At 37.3% G+C, this 13,219-nt stretch overlaps 1 non-coding gene across 1 annotated transcript; it reads right to left on the bottom strand.

The window, feature by feature from the left end:
- Positions 1-2,060: 2,060 nt before the first annotated feature.
- Positions 2,061-2,133, bottom strand: Trnag-ccc (transfer RNA glycine (anticodon CCC)). The gene has a single exon. It is a non-coding gene; the product is annotated as a tRNA-Gly (tRNA).
- Between the last annotated feature and the right edge of the window lie 11,086 nt (positions 2,134-13,219).

Here is a 13,219-nt window from a genome sequence, read left to right as displayed (position 1 = left end):
GTGGTAAAGATTTTCTCCCAAACTGTAGGCTCTCTCTTCACATTATTGATTGTTTCTTTTGCTGAGAAGAAGCTTTTCACTTGAATCCATCCCATTTATTGATTCTTGATTTTACTTCTTACAGTTTAGGGGTCTTACTAAGAAAGTCAGATTGTAGGCCAACATGGTGAAGATGTGGGCCTACTTTTTCTTCTAGGCACAGGGTCTCTATTCTAGTGCTTAAGTCTTTGATCCACTTTGAGTTGATTTTTGTTCAGTGTGAGAGATAGAAGTTTAATTTCATTTTTTTAACCTATGGATTTCCAGTTTTCCCAAGCACCATTTGTTGAAGAGGCTATCTTTTCTCCAGTGCATGTTTTTGGCACCTTTGTCTAATATAAGATAATTGTAATTTTGTGGGTTAGTCTCTGTGTCCTCTATTTTGTACCATTGGTCTACCAGTCTGTTTTAGTGCCAATACCATGCCATTTTTGTTACTATTGCTCTGTAGTATAGTTTAAGGTCTGGTATTGTGATGCCCCCTGCTTCACTCTTCTTGCTAAGAATTGCTTCAGCTATTCTAGGTCTCATATTTTTCCAAATGAATTTCATGATTGCCTTTTCTAGTTCTATGAAGAATATCATTGGAGTTTTCATAGGAATTGCATTAAATCTATATAACAGTTCTGGTAGTATGGCCATTTTTACAATATTAATTCTGCCTATCCAAGAGCATGGGAGATCTTTCCATATTTTTAGGTCTTCTTCAATTTCTTTAGTGTTCTGTAGTTTTCATTTGTAGAGGCTTTTCACTTCTTTTGTTGGATTGATTTGCAAGTTTTTTTTAGACTATTATGAATAGAGTAGATTTCCTAATTTCTCTTGCAATGGATTCATCACTATGTATAGAAATGCAGTTGATTTATGGGCATTGATTTTATATCCTGCTACTTTGCTGAATTCATTTATTAGTTCTAAAAGTTTTATGGTGGATTTTTTTGGATTTTCTAAAAATAGAATTGTGTCTTCCACAAATAATGATAGTTTTGAGTTCTTTTCCTATTCATATCCCTTTAATTTCTTTCATCTGTCTGATTGTTCTGGCTAGACTTTCAAGAACTATGTTAAATAGAAATGGTGAAAGAGGGCATCCTTGTCTTGTTTCAGTTTTGAGAGGAAATGCTTTTAATTTTTCTCCACTTAGAATGATGTTGGCTTTGGACTTACCACTGATAGCTTTCATGATGTTGAGGTATGTCCCTACTACCCCTAGTTTTACTAGTGTTTTGAACATGTATTTTGTTAAATGCTTTTTCTGCAACTATTAAGATAATCATAGATTCTTGTCTTTAAGGCTATTGATGTGATATATTGCATTTATTGATTTTAATATGTTGAACCAACCTTTCTTCCCTGGGATGAACCAGACTTGATCATGGTGCAGTATCTTTTTAATATGTATCTGTATGTGATTTGCCAGAATTTTATTGAGAATTTTTGCATATATGTTCATCAGGGATAGTGGTCTGAAGTTTTCTTTCTTTGATGTGTCTTTGTCTGGTTTTGGTATCAGAGTGATACTAGTCTCATAGAGTGAGTTTGGAAGGGTTCCCTTCTTTTCTATTTCATGGAAAAATTTGAGGACTATTGGTGTTAATTCTTTTTTGAAGATCTTGTAGAATTTGGCTGAGAATCCATCTGGTCCTGGATGCACACCTGTAATCCCAGTGAATCAGGAGGCTGAAGCAGGAGTATTCCAAGTTCAAGGTCAGCCTCATTGCTTGAAATTGATATGTTTAAATTGTGTATATCTTCCTGATTCAGGTTGGGTAGATTATATAATCTAATGTATTTAGAAATTTGTCGATGTCTTCAAGATTTTCTATTTTATTCAAGTATAAATTTTCAAAATAGTTTCTAATTATCTTATGTACTTCAGATGTGTCTGTTGTGATATTTCCTTTTTTATCACAAATTTTAGTAATTTGAGTTTTCTCCCTTTCTCTTCATTAGTGTAACTAAAGATTTATCAATTTTATTTATTTTTCAAAGAACCAACTTTTCTTTCTTTTTTTTTTTTTTTGTGGTACTGGGGATTGAACTCAGGGCCTTGTGCATGGGAGGCAAACACTCTACCAACTGAGCTATATCCCAGACCCTCAACTTTTCATTTTATCAAATTTTTTATTTGTTTCTTTTATTTCAATTTCATTGATTTCAGCTCTGATATTCATTATATCCTGTCATCTACTATTTTTGATGTTAATGTGTTCTTCCTTTTCTAGGGCTTTGAGATGTAATGTTAGGTCATTTACTTGTTGACTTTTTTTTTTTTATTGGTCTTTCAAAATATTACATAGTTCTTAATACATCATATTACACGGTTTGGTTCAAGTGGGTTATGAACTCCCAATTTTACCCCGTATACAGATTGCTGAATCACATCAGTTACCCTTCCATTGATTGACATATTGCCTTTCTAGTGTCTGATGTATTCTGCTGTCTGTCCTATTCTCTACTATCCCCCCTCCCCTCCCCTCCCCCCCCTTTTCTCTCTCTACCCCTTCTACTGTAAATCATTTCTTCCATTTGTATTATCTTGTCTTACCCCTCCTTTCCTCTTATATGTCATTTTGTATAACCCTGGGGATCGCCTTCCATTTCCATGCGATTCCCCTTCTCACTCCCTTTCCCTCCCACCTCTCATCCCTGTTTAATGTAAATCTTCTTCTCAAGCTCTCCGTCCCTACCCTGTCCTTGTTGACTCCCCTTATATCAAAGGAGTCATTTGGTATTTGTTTTTTAAAGATTGACTAGCTTCACTTAGCATAATCTGCTTTAATGCCATCCATTTCCCTCCAAATTCTATGATTTTGTCATTTTTTAATGCAGAGTAATACTCCATAGTGTATGCTGGGAATGGAACCACCATTTGACCCAGCTATTCCCCTTCTCGGTCTATTCCCTAAAGACCTAATAAGAGCATGCTACAGGGACACTGCTACATCGATGTTCATAGCAGCTCAATTCACGATAGCAAGACTGTGGAATCGGCCTAGATGCCCTTCAATAGATGAATGGATAAAAAAATGTGGCATTTATACTTGTTGACTTTTAATGTGTGAGCTCAATGCAATGAACTTTCTTCTTAGTACTGCCTTCATAGAGTCCCAGAGATTTTTATGTTTTATTGGTGTTCTCATTAACCTCTAAGTATTTATTTCATTCCTGATTTCTTCTGCTATGCATTTGTCATTCAATAGCATTCTATTTAGTCTCCAGGTGTTGGAGTAGCTTGCATTTTTTATTTTATTGTTGATTTATAGTTTCATTCCATTATGATATAATAGAATGCAGGTAGTATTTCTAGTTTTTTTTTTTTTGTAATTTGCTAAGAGTTTCTTTGTGGCATACCATATGGTCTATTAGAGAAGGATCCATGTGCTGCTGAGAAGAAAGTGTACTCACTTGATGATGGATGAAATACTCTAAGTCTGTTAAGTATAATTTATTGATTATATTATTTAGTTCTATAGTTTGTTTAGTTTTTGTTTGGAAGATCTATCCAGTGGTGAGAGAGGTATGTAAAGTCACTCAGTATTATTGTTGTGGCCTATTTGATTCTTGAAATTGAGAAGGGTTTGTTTGATGTATGTATCCTTTCTGACTAACTTTAGCTTGAAGTCTACTTTATCTGATAAGAGGATAGAAACCCCTGCTTATTTATGCAATCCATGTGAGCAATATGTTTTTTCCCAAACTTTCACCTTCAGTCTGTGGATGTCATTTCCTAGGAAGTGAATCTCTTGAAGACATCTTATTGTTGGGTCTTTTTAAAAAATTCAATCTGCCAGTATATGTCTTTTGAAAGATGAGTTTAAGCCATTAACATTCATAATTATTATTAGTTTATTTTTGGTTTTTTACTTGACTTAGTTTCTCCTTTGATTGACCTTTCCTTTAGTGTAGTTCCTTCCTTTGCTGGTTTTCATTGTTTTTTTTTTGTGTGTGTGTCTGTGTGTGTGTGTTTGTTTTAACTTCTTTCCTCCTCATGGAATATTTTGCTGAGGATGTTCTGTGTTGCAGAGTTTCTAGTTGTGAATTCTTTGAAACTTTGTTTATTATGGAATGTTTTTATTTTATCTTCGAATATGAAACTTAATTTTGCTGGGTATAAAAATTCTCAGTTGGCATCCATTTTCTTTCAGATATTGATATATGTATGGTATTCTAGGACCTCCTGGCATTGAGGATCTGGGTTGGGAAATCAGCTGAAACCCAAACTGGTTTCCCCCTATATATTATTTGATTTTTTGCTCTTGCAGCCTTTAAAATTCTATCCTAATTTGGTATGTTAGTCATTCTCATTATAATGTGCTTTAGCATGGGTCTGCTGTAATTTTGTACATTTGGAATATTGTTAGCCTCTTGTAGCTAATTTTCCATTTCATTTTTTAGATTTGGGAATTTTTCTGATATTATGTCATTGAAAATATTGTGCATTCCTTTGGTTTATATCTCCACACCTTCATCTATTCTGATAACTCTTAAATTTGGTATTTCAATGTTATCCCACTTTTCTTGGAAGTTCTGTTCATGGTTTCTTACCATCCTCTCTGTGCAGTTGACTTTATTTTCAAGAATATATGTTTTGTCTTCACTGCCTGAGATTCTGTCTTTTCTAAGTTGTCTGGTCTTTTGGTGATACTTTCCATTGAATTTTTAATTTAGTTTATTGTTTCCTTCATTTCAAGAATTTCTGATTGATTCTTTTTATTTGGAAGCTCAGTTTAACTATGTACCTTATAAACTCCTTCTCTGGCATTTCTTCTCTGAGTTGTCTATGGATTCTGTGTCATAACATCTTGGTTTTTTTAAGGTGCTTTGTTTCCTTGTTTTTTCATTTTGTTTGTGTGTCTTCCCATCCAGTTGTATGGATCTGTGGCAGTACAGTTTCTACCCTGTAGTCTTACAGTGTCCCTAAAGGTTTCCAGTATCTGTTGACTTTCAAAAATGTTCTCAGTTTTCCTTCTCTGCTGATAGGTGGGGTTGTCTGAAGTTTGATGGTAGCTCCAGTCTCGCAGGTGCTGGACTGGTTGGAAGGGTGAGCTGATAGCATGTTGCTCTCATAACCCTCTTCCAGTCTTCCCATCCATTTTAACCAGCCCCTTACATAATCCATGCACTTAAGGGCTTACTGAACTGGAGAGAGCCCAAGTTTTCTCCAACCTGAGGAACTGCCCCTAGTCTCTGGCTTTCCAAAGACTTGCCAGATCCAGACTGGCCTATGCAAACCCAGCTGCAATCTGTAGGACCTGGGCTTTAGCTTCCCCAGGCTCTGCCTTGCTGCAGTCCTAAGATCTCGATGCCATTTCATCTTGCAGAGAGACTACCAGGCATGTGCTCACACAAAGGAGTGACCCTGCAAAGATGCAGCCAGATGGTGGCCACTAGCATACCCAGCAGAAAGACCTTAGGTGCAACCAGACCTGAAGGTACCCCCACAGTATGTCTCCAGGCCCCAGACTGAAGTAGCCATGCCCAATAATGGCAGCAGTAGCAGCAGCAAACCTGCAGGCCCTGGCCTGTGCCTCAAGATGGTGGTAGCCTCCTGTGGATACTGTGACAATGGGTTTCCAGGTAGCAGGAGGCAGGCAATCTGCTAGCAGTCTGCAGGCTAATGGCAAAGGACTGTCAGGTGGGCCGCAGCTGCTGGTGATGGGTAGGTGAAAGGCCGTCCATGGGCAGGCAAGAGGCGGGCAAATGGGCAAATGGTGGTTGATAGGCTGTGGTCAGTGAGTGATCTGCACTCAAAAGGTGGAGATATGCTTGAAGATGGTGGGTGATTTCTGCAGATAAATGGGGTATAAACAGCAGAGGATCCATGGGTAGCAACCATGCCACGCAGAGAAACTGAATCCTGCATCATGGAGTGAAAAGGAATGCAGTCTCCCTCTAGTTCATCATCTTGGATCTCCCCAGTTAGTCTTTTTTAATTCCTAGCAGACAACTGAGGGAACTGGAACTTAGAAGGAAAATAGAGCATACATGGGGAATTACACTCAGCATACGGGTTTCTCAGTCTAAGCTTGAAGCCAAGAGGAAGAGCATGGAGAACTCCCATGTCCTGATCTTCAAGCTCTTTCCTGGGCTCTGAAATAGGCTTTAAAAAGCCACATTAAGTAGAGCTGGGAACCATGCTGGCTTGCTTCATATTTATGTTAGTACGAAGGACCAGCCTTACCCAGTAGGTGGGTCGTCGAGGCAGCCATTCTGAGAAAAGGGCATCCTAAAAGCACTAGACTCCTTTAGAAAACAGTCCCTTGTCACTGGGCACAGTGGTGCACACCTGTAATCCCAGTGAATCAGGAGGCTGAGGCAGGAGTATTCCAAGTTCAAGGTCAGCCTCAGCAACCTAGCAAGGCCCTAAGCAACTTAGTGAGACCTTGTATCAACATAAAAAATAAACAGGACTGAGGATGTGGCTCAATGGTAAAGTTACCCTGGGTTCAATCCTCAGTACCGAAAAACACACCACAAAACAAAAAGGAAAACCAAACCTATTATCTTATGATACAGCCTTTCTGATGACTTATAAATAACATGTTCTTTTTGATTCCCCAGCTGAGCTTTGGCTTAGCATGATGCTATGGAAGGAGCTCAGGCTCTGGAACCAGATTGGAGTCACACTCTTCCTGCTCTAGTTGATTGCTTCTTCATCTTACACCAACAATTTAACGTTCTCAGCTTCCTCATCTGCAAAATGAGAAGAATGATATCACAGCAAGGAACTTTTGCAAGGATTGGCTCATATATTTAAATAATTAAGTGAATGGTCTCAGAAGTCAGGCTTTGAACACCCCTTTATCAATTCCAGCTCCGTTGGCCTTGGGCAAGTTAATTCTTCTCTCCCTGCCTCAGTTTTCTTCTCATCTACACAATGGTGATGATAACAGGACCCACTTCGTGGAGTTGTTGTGACAGTCAAAGGAGCTAATATTTGGAAAGCTCTCAGAATAGTAGTTGGTACAGAGTAAGCACTCAATAAAAGGAAGAGGAAGAGTTAACATTTACTGCACATTAAAGCTCTTAGTAGAGTGGCTGTGTACTACACATGCCCAACGACTGCTGGTTATTATGACTACTAGGACTACTATCCCCTTTAGCTAAGAGAAGGATGTCTGTCTATATCTCTCATTTCCTCCTTCTTGACCTCCTGGTATGATTCAGAAATGATTCGTCCAAAGTGGTCATCCTGTCCCTGAGGGAGGAGGAAGAGAAGATATGAAACCAAACAGAGTAAGGACATCAGGCTGGCAGCCCAGGCCCTATGGGAGAGCCCAAGCCTAGAATAAACTGACTCTCCAAGAGTAAGAGAAACCACAGCAGCAATCACTTTCCATGGACTCTCCCTGAGTCATGCTAAGTCATATTTCTTGGATTCAACCCCGCAGAGAAAGACATTTCTTTGAAAACCAAGAGTGCATCGTTAGAGTTGCAGTCTCTGTGCTCAGACTAAAATCCTTTGATAGGATTTCCTGGGTCAGGGGGAGCTGAGGGTTCTGGATTTCAGGTAGGTTCCAAGTCCCTCTGGGAATCACTAAAAATTCTCAATTTTCTGGGGTTAAATTGGGAGGCAACTGAATAGTCTCATGTTAGCTTTTAGCATAGTTGCTATTCTTTTATCTAAAATTAGCCCATATTTTATTAATATATATAAATGATCTTGGTGTACATTCAGTTGTTCTATAAATATCAGAGGGCCTACCATGTACCAATCACAGTGCTAGGGAATACTTCAATGGGGATTTCAATGAAGTCCTAAATAATTACTATGCAATATTTTAAGTGTATAATGTAAGTGGGTTCAGTCTGATGGGGGTAGAGTGGACGAAGAGGTCACACAGGCTTCATAGAGAAAATGATGTTGGAATTGAACTATTGGCTTCAGGAACTGTCCTTCCTGAGATAAAATTCTACCTCTGCTAATTTCTCTATCATCTTGGAGATCTGAGACTTGGCTTCACCATTAGTAAAATTAAGATAATAACACATTTTTTAAAAAAGAATTATATGTGTGGCCTGAATGAGATATTACATGTAGAATCACATGACGGGAACATAATGAACAAATGGCTATCATTTTTTTGTAGTGAAAGTCAGCATGTGCCTAAAAAGTGCATGTCTTGATATCAATTACCACTTTCTCAGGGAGTCTTCCTTGGTCTCCCTCACCAGGTAAAAATCTCTTTATTTCTACTATTCTTATTGCACATTTCTCTCCCCTTCAGGGAACTTAACACATGCCATTTAATTAAACAGTGTCAATAATAGCCTACCTTTCTAGATGGTAAGCTCCATGAAGGCAGAGCGTCTATATTTATTCATCATGATGTCCTTACTGCCTAGCATATAATAGACACTCAAAAATACTTTAAATAAATGATTTAAAATAAATGCTGACATTTAAGTCAATCCACAATCTGCACCTACTGGAGGAGAATAAGCTGAGGGTATTGAGGATAAGATAAAGGGAAAATCTGCTGTTGAGTTATAAAGTTATCAAAAGCAGACATGATGTTGCGTGGTGTGGGCTACAGAATAGACTGAAGAACAGGCCCAGAGAATATGAAAATTGAATGATGCTATAATGCAAGGTGTACAGAATGTATTTCATTATAAAACCAACAGAATGCAAATGGGGCTGGTCCGATGAAAAAATTACCCTAAAACTTAATGTCTTAAAACACGAAGAGTTTTTGTGATTGTGGGTTAGTTGAGTCTTCTGCTCTGGGTCTCTCACAAGCCTGGGAAAATGGACTAAATGCTATATCCTCCCCCAAATTCATATGTTAAAAATCCAGCCCCCAAGGTGATGATATTAGGAAGTGGGGCCAGGTGATTAGATCATGAGGCCAAAGCTCTCATGAATGAGAGTGGTGGCATTAGAGACCCCAAAGAGCAACAGAGTTCCTTCCATAATGTGAGGATATAGCAAGAGCCCTCTATCAATAAGAGTAGGTCCTCACCAAATGCCAAATTTGCCAACATCTAGGTCATGGACAACTCAGCCTCCAGAACTATGAGAAATAAATTTCTGTTGTTTACAAGATACCCAGTTTTGGTATTTATTATATCATCTTTAATGGATTAAGTTAAGACACTGTTTCATCTGGAAGGCTTGATTGTAGAAGTATCCATCTCCAAGCTCCTCATGAACCATTGAACTGAAGGCCTTCATTCCTTAACAGAGGATGACCAGATGCCTCTTTTGGTTCTTAGCTGTGTGGATCTCTTTATAGACTAGTACACAGCGTGGCAGCTGGTTTCATCAGAGTAAGTGATAGAGCAAAAGAGTGTTAGTGAGGGAGTGAGATCAAGACAGACATCATTGCCTTTTGTAACCTAGTCTTGGAAGTGACATCTTATCATTTTTATTTTATTCTATTAGTTAGATGCAAAGTTCTAGATTTAGAGCACATTCAACTGGAGGGTATTGTGTAGAAGATGAAAATCACCTGGGGCCACTTCAGCTATTGATTACCATAGTCTATGATTACTGTTGCCAGTTAGAACTGGAGAGATGAGCAGAAATGTTGTGCTTATATTTCAAGGATTATAAATTGTATTATTACTGATTAGTAGGAATCACAGATAAGGCAAGCTTGGAGAACACAGCTCCTTATCTTGTACATGGTTGAAATTCAGATCGAAGGGAAACTGCTAAAATAGAGCATAATTTTCTGCCTGAATCCTGGCTTAGAAAGTCCCTCTCAGGTAGGGAGAGTAACTCATGAAAAAGATAGAAACAGATTCAGAGAACAAAGGCATTATCTTCAGGATTTTGTGCATTCATATAACATTCATATAACTCATGCTCTGAGATCAGGGATAAGAAATAAGAACCCAGCCTTTCCTTGTTCCCAGCCTTCATAAGATTCCTACTATACTCCAATACTCACCAATTCTACGGTCATTTCTCAGGCTCTCCTGAAAGTCAAGAGGAGTGTAAATCCAAAGAAATGATCATTTCTTGCTCCCCTAAGGTAGTATTCCTACATTGTGTCTTAGTCTGTTTGGGCTACTATAACAAAATGCCATAAATGTGTTAGTTTATAAACAAAAATTTATTTCTCACAGTTCTGGAATCTATAAAGTCCAAGATCAGGGTGCCACAATATATGGTGAGGACCTCTCTTGTTCATCTGCAGATGTCTTTCTGGTTCCTCACACAGTAGAAAGGAATAGTTAACTCTTTGGGAGTCCTCTTTATAAGGGTGCCACAAAAATATTCATGAAGGCAAATCCCTAATCATCTTCCAAAGGCCCCCACCTCTTTCATATCATCACTTTAGGATTAGGATTTCAACAAAATGATTCTGGGGACACACAAATTCTCTACTAAACATTTGCTGATTAGAAACACAAGAATGTAGCCAAGTTAGGCCAAAACTAAATAAGATCACCCCATACAGCAGAAAGCTCTTGGAAAAAAACACTGTTGGTTCAATGGCAGCCTTTCCTACATTGATTTTTTTTCATTCTGTAGAAAGGAGTTATGTATATCAATCTTTCTTCCCTAGCAACACTGTGGCTTCCTAGTGTTATCAGAGCTGAATCTGGTTCAGATGAAATTGTGTGCATTGTAGCATGTGGGAGAGGATTGTAAACGGACATCAAAGAAGGAATTTAGAATGGTTATAAGAAAATTGCACTTCCTCCCTTTGGCTGCCAATTGATACACTGGCCCAATCCAGAGCACATGGATTAAACTCTGGATGATGAGCTTGGGGATGAAAGGCTGTACTCTGGCTTCTATGATGAGTAGGTAGCCTGCAGGTTTTGAGAAGAAGTGAAGTGGGACCAAATTTATGGTTCATCTCACAAATAGTGGAGGATCAGCTGAATCAAAGAGAAAAAACAATCTGAAAAGTGTGCTTCCTACTTTTGAGCTTGCAACAATTCCATTTATATTTTTCACAAGGGATTGGAATTCAGAACTTGAATGCTGGTCCCATCATAGAGTAGGCCTTTGGCTCTCTCTCGGTATAGAAAAAACTAACACCTGGGTTCTTAAGACACCCTGGATTCATCTACACCCTTTGTACTTCAATCTCCTTATCGAAGTCTCTGAAACACTTAAGGATGAGAGTGTTATGGGGGGAGCAATTAGGAGCTCTGGGATCTCCTTTTAGCTTTGCATCTGTTTACACTGAAATTTTGGACAAGCGATTTAACCATTTTGTGATTTTAGTGATTTTTCACTTTGTAAAATAGGAAATTTAGTATCTATCCTGCTTACCTCACAGTTACTATGAAGATTAAATATTGACATGATTGGTAAAAGCTACTTTACAAAATACCGTATGTGAGCAATACTTTACCTCATAGTATTCATTTCACTGGTTGCTTATTTATCCATTTATATGTCTAACCATTTATTAATATTATATCACTTGCTTGGCTTCCTACCCTTCTAACTGGCATTTATTTTCTTTTTACTCTTACATTCATGCCTGCTTTTTTTGTTTCTAGTCTTCCTTATGTATTTCTTTTAGACATTAACTCTTTGTTCTCTTTCCCCTCAGTCTTTCCTACTGTTTGTCCTGATGTCCTGGTCCATTTCTGCTGCCAACTCCTTTACTGTGTCCTACTTTCACCTCATTTCTTCTCAATGCACTATTCCATCCTAAGTTAGCCTCAGACTCATCCTTTTTTAAAATTAATTTTTATTTGTTTTAATTAGTTATACATGACAGTAGAATGCACTTATATACTTTGATATATCATACATAGATGGGATATAATTTCTCATTTTTCTGAATATACATATTATAGAATCATATTGGTCATACAGTCACATATATACATAAAGTAATAATGTCTATTTCATTCTACTATATTTCCTATCCCCACATCCCCTGCTTTCCCCTCAGAAGCTCATCCTCAATCTAGGAAACATCATTGAAGAATTCTGTCCTTAACATCATGATGATAAGTTGGGCGTCATGTTTCTTTATCTGAGGAAATGAGTGTAGACACTAACCAATTAAGATGTGCTGTGATTTTATGTATCTCCCCCACCTTTTTTTGGCTGATGGTAAGTACTACCTTAACTGTGTTTACTGAAAATTCAGGTTTAATAAATAATAGTAAATACAGTGGGAAACATAATACATAAGTACCATTGAATTGATTTAATTATATAAAATATGCCCATTAAATAGTTTGAGACTCAAATGCAATAAATAAAGTTTCCCAAGATTTCACAGACAGAATTAAAAGCCTGTCCTGTATGCATTACATCCTTCTTTTAATATTTTTTTTTTAGTTTTAAGTGAACACAATGTCTTTATTTTACATTTATGTGGTGTTGAGGATTGAACTCAGTGCCTCAAGCAAGCTAGAAGGGCACTCTACCATTGAGCCACAACCCCAGCCCCTACATCCTTTTTATAAGCTCTAAAATTGTTACTTTTGTGATAGACCAGAAAACACATGACACATGAGGGAATAGGATCAGTGCCTATACAGCTGAATCAATGACCCTGAGAGAATTCAAGACTAAGTCAGGAGGAGTGATTTATTTCTAGGACTGTGAATGGACCAAGGAGGATGATCTCAAGTGAGAATCTGTTTATCTTTTCACAGGACTAGGGTTACCAGATTTATAAAAGTACAGATTCTCTAGATAAATATGAATTTTAGATAAAATAATAAATTATTTTATTTTTTAGTATAAGTGTGTCAAATGCATTATTTGGTACATTTGTCTATTTAAAATTATTTACCTGAAATTAAAGTTTAACTAGGCAACCAGTATTCAGGCAACTTTACACAGAGCTACAAATCATTTTACCTTTTCTGCTACCATAATGCTTATTTTCCTGTGCAGTATAATTATTTTTTACCATATTTCCAAAGCCCTTAAAATCACATAAGACTCAGATTTTCTAATTATGATTTTTAAATCTTGATACAATTTAAGAAAATACTGAGAAATGTGACTACATAGAAAAAAAACCAAGAGCATTTTAAGTGGCATAAATAAAGTCAAAAGACAAATGACAAACTGAAAGAAAATATTAAAGAATACATCACCAATAATGGCCTCATATATACTTAATTTATGAAGAACTTTTGAAAATTGAGGAAAAACACAAAATATTATGGAAAATGAGTAAAATATGCAGACAAGTCACAGAAAAGATTATTCATTTCCCTTTATTCATTAATACTA

The sequence above is a fragment of the Urocitellus parryii genome, chromosome 6, assembly GCF_045843805.1.
Source record: "Urocitellus parryii isolate mUroPar1 chromosome 6, mUroPar1.hap1, whole genome shotgun sequence".
NCBI lineage: Eukaryota > Metazoa > Chordata > Mammalia > Rodentia > Sciuridae > Urocitellus > Urocitellus parryii.
The sequence above is the reverse complement of the archived record's forward strand: the minus strand, read 5'-3'. Positions and strand labels throughout refer to the sequence as shown.